Source organism: Jaculus jaculus, chromosome 20 (genome assembly GCF_020740685.1).
Source record: "Jaculus jaculus isolate mJacJac1 chromosome 20, mJacJac1.mat.Y.cur, whole genome shotgun sequence".
NCBI classification, from domain to species: Eukaryota; Metazoa; Chordata; class Mammalia; order Rodentia; family Dipodidae; genus Jaculus; species Jaculus jaculus.
Window position 1 is genome coordinate 11,401,413 of NC_059121.1, and position 15,692 is coordinate 11,417,104.

At 41.3% G+C, this 15,692-nt stretch overlaps 1 protein-coding gene across 1 annotated transcript in view; it reads left to right on the forward strand.

Annotated features, from left to right (window-relative positions):
* Positions 1-15,692, forward strand: part of LOC101600514 (vomeronasal type-2 receptor 116) — an 82,481-nt gene that overhangs the window by 65,896 nt on the left and 893 nt on the right. The window lies entirely within an intron of this gene.

The following is a 15,692-nucleotide window of genomic DNA, read 5'->3' on the forward strand; positions in this document are numbered from 1 at the left end:
CCCAATCAGTCTCTCTTTTAGTTTGATGCCATCATCTTTTTCTTGTATTATGATGGTCTTGTGTAAGTAGTGTCAGGCACTGTGAGGTCATGGATATCCAGGCTATTTTGTGCCTGGAGGTGCATGTTGTAAGGAGTCCTACCCTTCCTTTAGCTATTACATTCTTTCTGCCACCTCTTCTGCAATGGACTCTGAGTCTTGGAAGGTGTGATAGAGATATTTCAGTGCTGAACACTCCTCTGTCACTTCTTCTCAGCACCATTATGCCTTCTGAGTCATCCTAAGGTCACTGCCATCTGAAAAGAGAAGCTTCTCTAACTGAAAGTGAGAGTAGGATTAATATATGGGTATGAACATTAAGAGAAGTGATTACTGGCAGCTTGGTGATCATTTCTCACCAAATTATTTCTCAGATATCTTCACCTGAATTTCTTAAGTATCTTCATTTTTGTACTTTTGAATGAAAAAAATCTTTATAAACACGTGATGCTGTCATCACTTAGAAATCAATCCTCTTCCTTGGTTTACTGTGAGAACACTTCAACTAAACCTGTTTCATTATGGCCATTTGCCTTCCAGTTACTGTGTGTGCAGGGAGAGAAAACACTGCTACTATTCAGAACATGAGCCCTGGATGCTGGCCTCTTTGTGGTTCTCTTGGATAGCTTGTGTTAGGAAGCTGGAAATATGGTTCAACTGGGCAAATGAGAGGACTCAGTGTTTTAAGGGCAAATATTCATTGAGTCACAAACAGAAATGGGATGGAGGACCAGGGATTGGCAGCCACCATTCTAAACCAGTCACAAAGGACAGGGAATAGTTTGGAAATGCAGCTATGTGGAATCAGGTTGCCATGAACTGGGACATACTGCCAACAGCGTGGACTTCAAAATTTGTTAGGACAATAGCTTGCTCATTTCTTTTTTTCTTATACCACAACATGGACACAGTAGGGCTAGAAGGAACAGAATGTTCCATCTCTCTTCAACTCTGTGCCATATCTCCTACTTTACTGTCTCATGCCAAATTTTGGAAGCATTCCTCTGTCCTATCCTGCAGATCAGACAAATTTTGATCCGTAGATTACAAACTCTTCCCTTCGCCTGCTTACTGGAGCTTCCTTCTTCAAACCAGACTTTTCTCCTTGGAAAGAGTGCTGCTGTTTTCCTTCCTGTGGGTGAGAGAACATTGGTGTACTACCTACTTCTGGTTTGTTCACTTCCAGTTCCTGTCTGGTGACCTTTAGTGACTGGATTTGGCCTCCTGAAGCATTCTCCATCTCCTCCGAGATTTCTCCGGGCTTTTCGTTGGCTGGTGGTGGCACATTTTGACTGACTGGATTCCAGTGGGCTCTGTCATCACTATGGCAGTAAGTGGGAGGATTTTGAAGCTGCTACACCATCTTCTCAAGGAGTCCAAGTGTCCTGGTGTGACGGCCTTCTCAAACTTCCTAGGTCCTCCATGCCTGTTCCTTGGCTTTCCAGGAAAGTGGAGGCTGCTTTTCCATGACTTTTTGTTTTGTTTTGTTTGTTATTTAACATTTTTCATTTTTTTTTTTATTTTTTAGAGAATGAAAGAGAAACAGGGAGAGAGAGAATTGGCCCTGGAAGGGCCTCAGCCACTGTAATTGAATTGAATTCCTTCGAGTTTACTAGCTCCATTTAAGGAATTTTTTTTTTTTTTTTTTTTGAGGTAGAGTGTCTCTCTGGCCCAGGCTGACCTGAAGTTCACTCCGCATTCTGAGGGTGGGCTGGAGCTCACAGTGATCCTCCTACCTCTGCCTCCTGAGTGCTGGGATTAAGGGCCTGCGCCACGACTTCCAGGTTAAGGAACTTTTTTACTTATCATACTTTTTTTGTGGATGTTGTAGTGGAAAGGATTTCATTCAGTGGTGTTTGTGTGGCACCTCATGCTTCTCTGCCGTGGGGAGGATGCTCGTCTTTGGTGGGGGAGGGGTCATCTGGAGTGGGACTGTGGTCTGGGGTGGGGGTTGTTGGTCTTTGGTTTCATGCCAAAGTTTGGAAACTTTCTTTTGTCCGTTGTATCCTGCAAATCAGAAAAATTTTGATCCGTAGATTACAAACTCTTCCCCTAACTCTCTTACTGGAACTGCTTTCTTCAAATCAGACTTTTCTCATTGGAAAGAGTGCCGTTTTCCTGGTTGGTTGGGAGGGTGGTGGGCACTCAGCTGGAGCTGGTAGCTCTGGTTTGGGGTGGAGGGAATGAGAGGTGCTGGTCTGTGGTAGAGGGAAGCTCATCTGTGGTGGATGGGTGATCATCTACAGTAGATACTGGTCAGTGGCACTAGTTTGGAACGGTGGGGCTCATGTCTGGGGTGGGAGTGGGGTGGTCTGTGATGGGGACACTCATCTGGAGTTCAGGGATCTTGGGTGGGAGAGCTTGTAATGGGCGGAGGGTGCTCATCCGAAGTGAGGCTGGGGGAACAAGTCTGGAGTAGGGGACCGTATCCTGCGGTGGGGGTGCTGGTCACTGACTGAGAGAAACTCGTCTGTGGTGGGTGGGAACTCATCTGCATTGGGAGGTAGGGGTGCTTGTCTTAAGTGGGGGGCTCTGGTCTGGGGAGGGGTGATGATCAGTTGTAAGGAAGAGCTCATTTGTGGTGGTGGGGCCACTTGCCTACAGTAGGGGGTGGTGGAGGACACTCAGCTGGATTGCTGTGTCTGGTTTGGGATGAAGAGAGGCTAGTCTGCAATGGGGGAAGCTCATCTGTTTTTGGGTGGTACTTGCACTCCTCTGGAGTGAGGAGCTCTGGTCTGGTATGGGGGTGGTGGTCAGTGGTAGGGGGACCTCATCTGTGATTGGGGTAATGGAGTAGGAGCTCTGGTCTGAAGTGGGAGGTACTGGTCTGTGTTGGGGGAGTTTGTCGGTTGTTGAGGGTGGTGAGAGATGCTCATTTGCAGTGGGGGGCTGTGCTTGTCTGTGATAAGGGAAGCTTATCTAGAGTGGTGGAGGGCTTGTCTGGCGTGGGGGCTCTGGTGTTGGGTGTGGGGTGCTGATCTGTGGTAGGGAGAACTCATCTGTGCTGAGGGTTGCTCGTCTGTACTGGAGGTAGTGAGAGCACTCCTGTCTGGAGTGGGGGCTGTAGTCTGGAGTAGAGGATCCCGGTATATGTTGGGGAAGATTGTCTGCACTATGGGGTGCTTTCTGCAGGGCTGCTCATCTGGAGTGTGGGGGTGCTGGTCTGTGGTAGAGAGGAGTGCCTCTGTGGTGTGGGCCACTCGTCTGCAGTGCAGGGTGGTGGGTGCCCGCATCTGGAGCGTGGGCTCTGCTCTGGGGTGGAGGGTGCTGGTATGTGTCAGGGGGAGCTGGTCTGGAGTTGTGGGCTCCTATGTCTTAGGGGGCGCTTGTCTGTTCTAGGGGGCGCTTGTCTGCAAGGGGGCACTCATCTGGAGTTATGGGTGCTGGTCGGTTGCAGGGGGAGATAGTCTGTGGTTGGGTGGCAGTGGGTAATCCTCTGGAGTGTTGGGGCTCTGGTCTATGTTGTGGGGTGCTGGTTGCTTGTCTTAGGTAGTGGGGGGCACTTCTCTGGAATGGTGGCTTGGCCTGGGTTAGGGGTGGTTCTGCTGTAGATGGGAGCTTGTCCGCAGTGGAGGTTTCTGGATTGCGATGTGGTGGTGCTGGTCTCTGGTAGGGGGAGCTCATCTGTGGTGGGGGGCCACTTTTCTGCCGTGGGAGGTTCTGGTCTGGAGTTAAGGAGTGCTGTCCTGCGATGGGTGGTTTTCTGCTGTGGGGCTTTGGCCTCTGGTAGGAGGAGCTTGTTTGTGCTAGGAGATGTTTGTCTGCAGTGGGAGATGGGTGAGGAGTGCTCATCTGGTCTGGGGGCTCTGGTCTGGGGTGAAGAGGTGCTGGCCTGTAGCAAATTATTATCAAAAGACCTACAAACTATTTTATAGTACAAACTACTTGGTATTAAGTGTTCTTATGTTTAAATGATAAAAGTAATCTTTAGCTCCTGAGTTAACCGTACTCTCAACTTTTTGTTTATTTTAATCCTACTTATATAGTAAATACAATTTAAATGAAATTATTTCTCATTTCTGAAATAAGTGGTTTTCTTAGTTCTAGAGTACTTTGAATCAGTTTTGCAGTACAGCCCCTCCCCTCCTCTCACTCGGTGCCCATCTGCTTTGTTCTTCAGCTTTTGCATGCAGGAATGCTCTGGCCCTGAGGGTTTTAAGAGGAATGTCTTCATCTTTAGTATCTTCTAATTCCTAACCTTTTTTTCTTTTTTAAAGAATTTTAAGTTTACAATCATGGGAAAATGCTAATAAAAATTAAAAATAAAATAAAGACTTTTAAGGATTTATTCCCCTTTTTTTTCTTCCTTTAGAGAATCATATTGTCCAAGCATATGTTAAAACAGAAGCAACTAAGTTGAGTATTTGTTTTTTTTCTTTGTTACTCTGGTGTTTTGTGGAATCTTTAGCTAAATTAAATAAATTCAACCCCTTAACTCTTCCTAGTCATTTGTGTCTTCAACTTTGACATTCTTGGCAAATACCTGGTACAAGTCATTATCAAGTAGAAATGCAAGCTGGATGCATACACTGTGCTCTTTTAAGTAAGCCACCACTCCTTTCTTCAGGAGAGATGGGCCCCTGAGACAGTGCTGATCTCTTAAGCTCAACTGCTTCCTAATGCTTGGCGGCCTTGACATCACAGGCCCAGTGGGGTCAGGTACCTGCAGAGACGAGATGATAGCAGCATTGATGTCTTCCTAAGGTTTTTGTTTGTTGGTTGGTTTTTTGGGGGGGTAGGATTTTTTGGCTTGTAGAGGTAGGTAGGGTCTCTAGCCCAGGCTGAACTGACGTTTGCTATGTAGTCACAGGATGGTCTCAATCTCAAAAGTGATCCTTCTACCTCTGCCTCACTTCCGTCCTTGTGCTGAGATAAAGAGCATGCGTTACCACACCAGGATCCTTCATGAATTTTAAATATTATTTTGTTTTACTAATATTTATTTTCTCTCTGTGTAGTACTAGATCTTTTAATCTGGAGCCTCTCATCTACTAAGCAAGTACTCCTCCATTGAGCTAACTTTCAACCTAGATAATTTAATGTAATTCTAAGTATGCACGCATTGATTGTGTAATCATATTGGAAGCCACATTTAGAGCATGGTTCAGGATAATTGCTAGAAAAAAATACTTTAGAGTAATTTCACATTAGTGAATTATGCTGGTTTCTTAATTCTTCAATTTAGAATCAGCATTTTCTGTTCTAAAGACTGTGTACATTATTGCTACAAGTCTCAAAAGTCATATTTTCTTTACTATGTGCTTTCTAGATCTTGTTTCAATTTCAATCTCAATCTCTTTAATTTCTAAAGTTAGTTTCTTATTTACTAAGTTTTCCAAAGTTACAATATTTAAGAATGGGAAATAGGGTAACTTATTATTTTTAAAATATCATCCTAAAGTAATCTTGTATGTCCAGTTCAGAAAGAGCAAGGCATGTTTGAGTCTGTTGGCCACTGTTTACCAGGGATTTAAACTCCTTAGGCTGTTGACACCGAAGAACACTTGCAGTCATTTCCTTAGAGAGACTGCCAGAACTCTGGCTTATTCTGTACTGCTAGAGAATTTTATGAATCTGTTAGAACTTGCTTGTTATTTGTGGAAACAGTGCTAGCAAATGGTAGATGACAGGGACCTGATGTTCATGATACAGAACTTTAACGTGTGCGTTGGGTCGGCAGAGTTTGGCTTGGTATACTTTTCTTTCCCTTTATTAGCTGGTACTGCATAATACAAAAGGTTTTTATGCTGGGTTTACACAAACCATCCCATGAAGCCACAAATTTCCTTCTTGTTTCCTCAGTCACATGGAGTGAAAGTCCCCATCACTGGAACTGGAAAGACATTGAGAGTATTGTCCTATCCAAGGCTTGCTGAGACCTATGTCTCTAGAACTTGTAGCTAAGTAAATGTCTACATGCCCAGAGGCAAGATTTGAAAGACAATTATTGGAGAATAAAGGATAATTGTTTTGAATTTTCTAAAATTCAGGGGCTTAGCAATTTTGCGAGGAAAGAAATGTTCTTTGCATGAATTTGATGTTAGTGTATCTAATTTCACTTCACTGTATAGTCAGTGTATACAGGACTATTTTTAATTTATATTACCATGTAAGAGCCTATTTTCTCAACAAGAAAATACTATTCACCTATATGTAATATGTTAACTTCACTGATAACCATTAAACTTACTTATATGTCTGGCGTGGGGAGGGCAAATCATTAAACATTGTTTGAAAATTCCATAATTAAATTTAATACTTCACTAATTAACAATAAACTTTAAAAACACTTACTGGTTGAAATGATGTGGTCAGTGGTAAAGCACTTGCTCAACATGCCTTGAAGGCATGGGTTTGATCTTCAGTATAATCCCCCATTAGTTATTTGTGCACAAACTATCAAAGTGCTATCAAAGCACTTGGACTATGTTAGGCTCAGCAGTCCTTCATAGGAGAAAAAGTATTACTTGCTGTCCTTTAGGCACTGGATTAAAAGTTTCATCAGGTGACAACTTCTGTTTGGAATTTTACATATTTTTCTCCCTTTTCTAATTCTCTTGAACCCACACTCCCTTAACTACCCTCCTTGTCAGATATTTCTTGTTTGTGACGTTCTACTCTTTCAACCAATTTCTTTAGGTTGCTCACTCAATCTCTCTCACCTTCCCCTTCCTTCTTTCCCTCTCCTTCCCTCCCCCCTTTCTTCTTTCTGCTTATTTTGACGTATAGAGGCAAACAAAACAAAAATGTCTACATCTATATGCTTCTGAACTACAAAGTTGGCTTACAAATCAGACTTAGGCAAATAACTCTTAAGTTATTAAGCGGTACACTTATGATTTGTGTACTTTACCATGTGTACATTAAGCCTCAGTTGAAATGAAAAGGGGTAATCACATATTTGTGGAAGTGGGATTGTTGATCCAACCAGTCTGCTGCCTACTCTTCTCTCTATTCCACTCCACTCTCTGTGACCACCCAAGTCCCGAGTGCTCTGCCCCTGGCAGCCTCTGACTCTTGGGGTCAGCTGCTGGAAGAGCAATGGCCACTTGTCAGTGCTTGTCGCATCTCAAGCTGCACTCACGGAGGTCATGGTTTCAGGAAGGAAAGGTGGGCAGAGCCCTGAGTGCTGCTGTAGCAGCTTAGAAGGACTGATGTATCTGTAGTGGTTTCTACAGCTTTTCTGCTGAATAACAACCTTCAGTGGCTCCTCGTTGCCACAGAATAAAGCTCCCATCCCTTAGCATAGCATTCCAGATTCTATCTTTATTGACTCGTTTGCATTTTGTTGTGCTGGTGCTTCAGATCACATAGACTCCGTAGTGACTATACATTACTTTACACTCACGCTGTTTCCTGTGAGCTTCGTGTATATGTTCGGCAAACACTGTTTCTCCCTGTTCAACTTAAATGTCATTATTTTTTATCCTCTTAAGATGTAGGCATATGAGAAAGTAGTAATTGTGTAAGTTTCCAGTATTAACCAAATAGCATGCAGGTGATTCTTACGCATGAGCATTTTTAATCTTCATTGTAAGGAAGGTAAGTTAACTATATCCACTCATAGCTCAAGATATTATAGTGACTTAAATACATGACAGGCTGGGAAACCTTTAGGTATATATAGGTACCTCTGGTCTACAAGTTCACAAATTCCTCAAAGAAATATTTGAGGTCCTCATCTCCACAGTTGATTGATTTGAAAAATCAAAAGAAAATGGTTTCCATAATGATCCTAGCAGGAACAGTAAGTACAGTGACCCATGATTTTGAAGAGAATTCACTAGATTATTTGCAGAAGCAGAGTAGACTTAAGAGAACCAATCGACAATCCCAGGCACCTGTACTAACTGGAAACTAGAAACTATACCTTCCTCCCTTCCTAAAGACCCCGGCTGAGAGAGGAGGCCCTGCCATAAACTGTCACTGGAAAGCCAATGCCAGACCTGCGGCCCTAGAAGAAAATGGGAAGAGCAATTGCTCAAATGGAGAAGAATGAGCACAAAAAGTACAAAATCTAAATTAATACTTCATTGAATGTCCAAAGAGCCATTTGTCAGGTAATAACTGCAGTTGCATTAAAGTATTAATGCAGCTTTACATGGTATGTGTAAATTTGAAATTTCTAGGATGAAGAGTGAGATAAGACTACTTCTTAAGATCTTAAACCATCTCTCTTTTGGGTTTAAACCCTGTTTAAATTGTCTTCTCATCCTGGTATTTCCACTTCTAGCAGAGCTATTAATACAACAAACATTCAGTAAATCACCTGTGTTTGAGTGAAGGCCCGAGTGAATGTGCTAAATGTAGGCTGTTGTATTGTTCATGTAGGTCATGCCAGTTTTCATAGCCTATACAATACTTGCTTGGCCAAAGTTAGCTTAGATGTTAGACATTCTGTTTTTAGTAAAATACTTGTTTATTTTCAGTGTATGGGGATCAGCTAAGTAAAGGCCATGTGGTTTTGGATCAATTTGAATATTCTGTCTTCATTGACTCGTTTGATTTTGTTGTGCTGATGTCTCATCTGTGACATAACTGTAGCAAATTTCATTCTCCCTATTTTTGTATTTATTTTATTTGAAAGAAAGAGAGTAAGGAAAGAAAAAAAGAACATGAATGTGTGCACCAGGGCCTCTAGCTGCTGCAAATGAACTACAGATACATGCACCACTTTGTGTATCTGGCTTTATGTGGCTACTAGGGAATTGAACCTGGGTTGTTAGGCTTTTCAGGCATGCACCTTAGCTACTGAGTCATCTCTCTAGATCTTTCTTAAAAATTTATTTATTTACTTATTGATTGATGAAAGAGAGAGAGATAGAAGAGAAAGAGGCAGATAGGGAGAGAATGGGTACACAAGGGCTTCTAGCCACTGCAAACGAATTCCATATGCATGTGCTATGTTATGCATCTGGCTTCCTTGTGTCCTGAGGAATCAGACCTGGGTCCTTAGGCTTCTTAAGCAAGTGCCTTAACTGCTAAGCCATCTCTCCTGCCCTTTAAAAATATTTTTGTTGAGGGCTGGAGAGATGGCTTAGCGGTTAAGCGCTTGCCTGTGAAGCCTAAGGACCCTGGTTTGAGGCTCGGTTCCCCAGGTCCCACATTAGCCAGATGCACAAGGGGGCGCACACATCTGGAGTTCGTTTGCAGTGGCTGGAAGCCCTGGCACGCCCATTCTCTCTCTCTCCCTCTATCTGTCTTTCTCTCTGTGTCTGTCACTCTCAAATAAATAAATAAATAAATAAATATTTTTGTTGATTTGCAAGGGGGGGAGAGAGAATGTCCCCCTATTTTTTTTTTAATTTTTATTTATTTATTTAAGAGCAACAGACACAGAGAGAAAGGCAGATAGAGGGAGAGAGAGAGAATGGGCGCGCCAGGGCTTCCAGCCTCTGCAAATGAACTCCAGACACGTGCGCCCCCTTGTGCATCTGGCTAACGTGGGACCTGGGGAACTGAGCCTCGAACCGGGGTCCTTAGGCTTCACAGGCAAGCGCTTAACCACTAAGCCATCTCTCCAGCCCCCCCCCTATTTTTTTGGTTTATTTATTTGAAAGTGACAGAGAAAGTGGGAGAGAGAGAGAGAGACAGAAAGAATGGGCGTGCCAGGGCCTCCAGCCACTGCAAATGAACTCCAGATGTGTGCGTCTGGCTAACATGGGTCCTGGGGAATCATGCCTGCTACTTGGGGTCCTTAGGCTTCACAAGGAAGCGTTTAGCCACTAAGCCATCTCTTCAGCCCTGCACCCCCTATTTTTAAAGTGAAAGAAAAATTTGGAGGCATGGAAAGATTGTAAAGAAAGATGATTACTTCATGGACGTAGGATTCTGAACAAGAGCTTTGGGCTACTGTAGTGGTTTGATTCAGGTGTCCCCCATAAACTTGGGTGTTCTGAATGCTAGGTTCCCAGATGACAGAGATTTGGGAATTAACGCCTCCTGGAGTGTACTGGAGTGTAAGTGTATTGTTGGGTCGGGCTTATGGGTATTATCCAAGTGTCCCTTGTCAGTGTTTGGCACACTCTCCTGTTGCTATTGTGTGCCCTATGGTGGCCAAGGGGTGATGTCCACCCTCTGCTCATGCCATCATTTCCCCCTGCCATCATGAAGCTTCCCCTTGAGTCTGTAAGCCAAAATAAGCTTTTTTTCCCCCCAAAATCTGCTCTTAGTCGAGTGATTTCTACAAGCAATGTGAACCTGACTGCAACAGTTCCTATTTAATCTGTTCCTTTTTTTTTTTTTTTTCTTGTTGTTGTTTTAGTTTTTTTTGAGGTAGGGTCTCACTGTGGCCCAGGCTGACCTGGAATTCACTCTGTAGTCTCAGGATGGCCTCGAACTAGTCTCAGGATGGCCTCGAACTCAAAGCGATCCTCCTACCTCTGCCTCCCAAATGCTGGGATTAAAAGCATGAGCCAACATGCCCAGCTTTTTTTTTTTTTTTTTTAACGTATTGTCTCTCTCTAGCCCATGCTGAACTGGAATTCACTATGTTGTCTCAGGTGGCCTCCAACTCACAGTGATCCTCCTAACTCTGCCTCCAGAGTTCTGGAATTTAAAGCATGTGCCACTGTGCCCTGCTTGAATCCATTTCTTTATTTTACCACTATACATGACCTTCCTGTTAGGCTAGTTTCCCTAGCTTCATGGAAGCTTCACATCTTGATATTTTCTTAAAGAAAGTATTATTTTGAAGTTAGAAAAACAGGTTTTATATAACTAACAATTATAATAGAACAAATTTATATATTTTTGATGTGTGCTCTGGTTCAATGAGGATAATGGGATAATTTTCTAGACACAAGGGTCTGATGATTTTTGTAACCTCAGTTATTATTTGAATTATGTTGTTAATTTGCTAACTACTAAAATGGAGGTTTTCACTGTTGGAAATATAAATGGTGTTTCCTAGCTGTATATCTTGATCTCTAGTCTCTGCCAGACTTAGGTGTTTTTGTTTTTGGGTTTAGTAAGAAATGCATGAAGTAGGAAACTACAGGTAGTCCCTACTAATTATCCTATGATGATAACATTATGTTTGCGAATAATAATTAGTATAAGAATGTATATTGATAAAATCTAGTTTTAATTTGCTCTTCTAGGAAACAAAGTTATGTTCTCATCCTGTGGTAACTTGTATTAAATTCCAAAGAAAGGTTAAGACAAAGTAACCAAATTCACTTGAAATACAGGAGAAATATAAGAGCACTTTTCATTGGACTTGAGCTGGGACTTGGATTTGATAAGATGATGTATTATGTATGGATCTTTAAGGTTGTGACAGGTTTGGGGTCAGGTCAAGAGAACCATCAGAACAAATAGAAGCAAATAGGAGATTTTCCAGGAAAAATGCAACACTTTACCAGTCTTTCAGTTCAAAAGCTTGCTGTTTTTAAGTTTTCTAGGCAAAATTAACATCACAATGGAAGATATTCATGTATCTATCCTCTCAGCTTATAGATATGTAACATTCCTACTATGTTTAAGACATTTCCATATTATAGATAAGAAAGCATGACACTCTGATCTATGTTAACATAATTAAAAAGCAATCTCGATTTTATTTTAGCAACAGAAGAAAGGTGTAGGGCAATAAGTACTTGAAATAATTTTTGGATGTTTATATGTGTAGTACATGATAAAAGCATACAATTAATGTCAAAGATTGAAGGGAGTGTTGGAAAATGTTTGAATTATATTCAGAAGTTAACACCTATTTGCTACATAAAATTCATTTTCTTACTCTATAAAGTGAAAATAAAAGTATTTTACCTCATAACAAAGTTATATAAAATATTGCACATGTTGGAGATTTTATTTATGAGTATCTGTTGAGCATAGGTGTTCGATAAATGATAGCTATTTTTGCTAATAACATTTAATATGATAACTTGTCATTTATATAAATCCTTTGGTCAATATAGTTGAGATGTTTTAATACAGTTAATGAAAACAACATCTTTATACTGAGGACTTCATTATAAAAACAAACAGGTGGTCATGAGGCATCAGAAAGATGAGAAAATGAGAAATATAGCAATAAGTACATGTTAATAAAAGGTCTGTAACATTAAAGGAAACAAATAATATTGAGCCAAATTTTTCATACATAGGATATAGGGATGGATTCAAAATAATTTTATTATCTCAGTATTAGAAAGACAGTAGTCACTAATTGAGAATTTAATCTGGGTGTGGTGGCCCACACCGTTAACACCAGTACTAGGAAGGCGGAAGTAGAAAGGTCACTGTGAGTTTGAGGCAAGCCTGGTTCTACAGAGTGAGTTTCAGGTCAGCCTGGGCTAAAGGGAGACCCTACCTTGATTTAAAACAAAACAGCAAAAATTTAAGTCCATCCCAACCTTGCTATTAATAAGGGGTTCGCTTCAGTTTTTTTTTCTGTTAATTTATTCTGGTTTAACAAATATCTTTGAGCCTTCCTCTTAAATTATTTAAACATTTTCTTATGTCATCCATACACACACACACACACACACACACACACACACACACACACACTGATTTGACCAAATACTTCACTAATGTTTGCTTATCACTGACTTAGTTAGTCATTGCTTCTCCCTTAAAGTTTACTTGAATTTTACACCTAACTTTTTCATTTAAGAACAGTCATTTAATTTCTGTGCTACTTAGCAATATTTAGATATAATTAATTCTTATTTTTGATTTTGTTCATATTTGTAGTAGAAAAAGATTGTGTGGGCTGGAGAGATGGCTCAGCTGTTAAGCGCTTGCCTGTGAAGCCTAAGGACCCAGGTTTGAGGCTCGGTTCCCCAGGTCCCACGTTAGCCAGATGCACAAGGGGGCGCACGCGTCTGGAGTTCGTTTGCAGAGGCTGGAAGCCCTGGCGCGCCCATTCTCTCTCTCTCCCTCTATCTGTCTTTCTCTCTATGTCTGTCGCTCTCAAATAAATAAATTAAAAAAAAAAAAAAGATTGTGTGCTTGTGCCTAATGTGCTGTGTGTGTGTGTATGTGTGTGTGTGTGTGTGTGTGTGTGTGTGTGTGTGTGTGTGTTTTATGCGGCAGCCCATACACTCACTTGAGGAGGCCAGAGTGAAACTTGATATGAACCACTGCATAGCTCTTCTGCTTTGTCTTGTTTTGAGTCTGAGTCTCTTTTTACTAATTCAGAAGCTTGCAGGGCTCTGAAGATTTTCGGTTCTCTGCATTTCTATGCAACTGGGGTTACAGGCATTTATAGTCATGCCCTGCTGTTCCTCATGGGATTTGGAGATTTGAACTCCAGCAGACTCAAGTCCCCTAGGACCCTCATGCACTTGTGCAGAAAGGGCACTTAACTGCTGAGCCATCTCTCCAGCCCTATATTTGTTTGTTTTATTCTTAATTCTTTAAAATTTTTATTGAGAGAAAGAGGCAGAGAGAGGGAATGGGGGAGAGAGTGGGCATGCCACGGCCTCCAGCCGCATGTGCCACCTTGTGCATCTGGTTTACATGGGTCCTGGGGAATCGAACCGAGGTCCTTTGACTTTGCAGGGAAGCACATAACTGCTAAACCATCTCTTCAGCCCTATATTTGTTTGCTTTTGAGATAGGGTCTCACTATGTAGCCTGGGCTGGCTTTGAACTAGCCACCCTCCTCCCTCAGCTTCTCTGTAGTACTGTTAGAAGTATGTGCCACTATGTGGGATATTTTTTAAGCAACTACTTAATTGGCTGGGATGGCAAACAGGAGAATCCTTAGAGCTTAGTAAGTACTAGTTTAGCCAAATCTGCGAGGCTCAGGTTGAGTGAGAGACCTTGCTTCTGGCCTTGACACACGTTTACATGCATGCACACATAGGACCATACATATACTTGCACCACACACAGACACATGCTAACATTACTTTAATTGCAACAGAGATGAATCCAGAATGCAGCGTGTATTTGTAGTATTTGTGCTCATGCAGCACAACACCTTTATATAACATACAGCACAGACTTGTTTCTTTAAATTAATCTCAGTTCCCTTATTTGTATATGTACTCTATCTTAATAATTCTTAGATTTAAGTGTTTTAATAGAATTAGAACATTCTTTTCCCCTTTTTGTATTTTACTTTTTATTAATTTATTTGGGAGAGAGAGGGAGGCATATAGAGATAATGGGCATGTCAGGGCCTCCGACCACTGCAAACTGCAGACACATGTATCACCTTCTGCATCTGGCTTATGTGGGTCCTGGAGAATCAAACCTGGGTCGTTTGGCTTCATAGGCAAATGCCTTAACCATTAAGCAATCTCTCCAATCCTCTTTTTTTCTTTTCTTTTCTTTTGTTTTAAAAAAGGATATCAGAGGCTGGAGAGATGGCTTAGCAGTTAAGTACTTGTCTGTGAAGCCTAAGGACCCTGGTTCAAAGCTCGATTCCCCAGGACCCACATAAGCCAGATGTACAAGGTGGCACATGCATCTCGAGTGTGTTCACAGTGGGTGGAGGCCCTGGCGTGCCCATTTTCTCTTTATCTATTTGCCTTTCTCTCTGTGTCTGTGGCTTTCAAATAAATAAATACATAAAAATAAACAAAAAAATTTAAAAAGGATTTCAGTAACTAAAAATGGAAACAACTTACTACATGTTGAATTTTGATGCGTGAGAAATGGTATGTAATTTATAGAATAAATAAAAACTATGGGGTTTAGAGAAGAATTCTGATAGTAAAGTGTCAAAAGGTATAATAAGCATCTGCTTTTGTTCAGGAGAACAAAATTATTTCAATGTGTTCATTCCCTGAATTATTCAGTAACTCAGATGACTTTTTAATTGGGAAGCAAGTTACTACCAGGACGTTCATCCTATTTAGATCTATCTTGACAGGAATATTAAAGGGAATCAAGAACATCTTGTACATCTGGTGAGGCCTGGGGTTAAGTACTGTACCACCCAAATCATCAGCTAAATATTCCAAGAGACTAAACTTTATATCTTCATCTTCCAGAGAGATGTTTTGACAATTTCTAGGAAGAGATGAACCAAGAGTTCATCTCTTAATAATAAACTATTCTGGAGACCTTCAGGTGTGGCAGACATGTTCTGTTTCTTAAGAGTTGACATACCAGATGAGGTTCTATTTATTTACCTCTTAGAAGGTCTAAACCACTGGCTTTTGTATGGAGGCCAAAATTCTTGACCTCTAAAAATATCCTAGTTTCTTGTAATAAGACCTGCTAGGTATTGTAATGCCACCTTCAAAGAGCTGGCTTTTCTTTATTTTTGCAAAGTTGCGTATGAAAATAATTTTATTGTACATTGTAGAGAATCAAAGTCATTTTTGTTCTTAAATTTAGGCTCTGATTGCAGAATTAGAATTTTGAAAGGCAATTATACATGACACCAAGGTGATCACATATTAAAACCTACACCCAGCTTTAGAGTAGTAGAAAGAAAACCTAGTCTTGACTAACATAGCTCATTGCATATTATTTCAGTTTGAAATCTGCTTATACTCAAATTCAAACTAGAAATGGTTTTCTCTGCTCGTCCCCTACCCCATCTCCTGCTGTGAGATTGGTGGGTTGTTTTAGGTTTGTTTGTTTGTCTGTTTATGAGAGAGAATGGGTGGGTCAGGGCCACTAGGCACTGCAAAGGAACTCCAGATGCATGCACCACCTTGTCTGTCTGGCTTACATGGGTA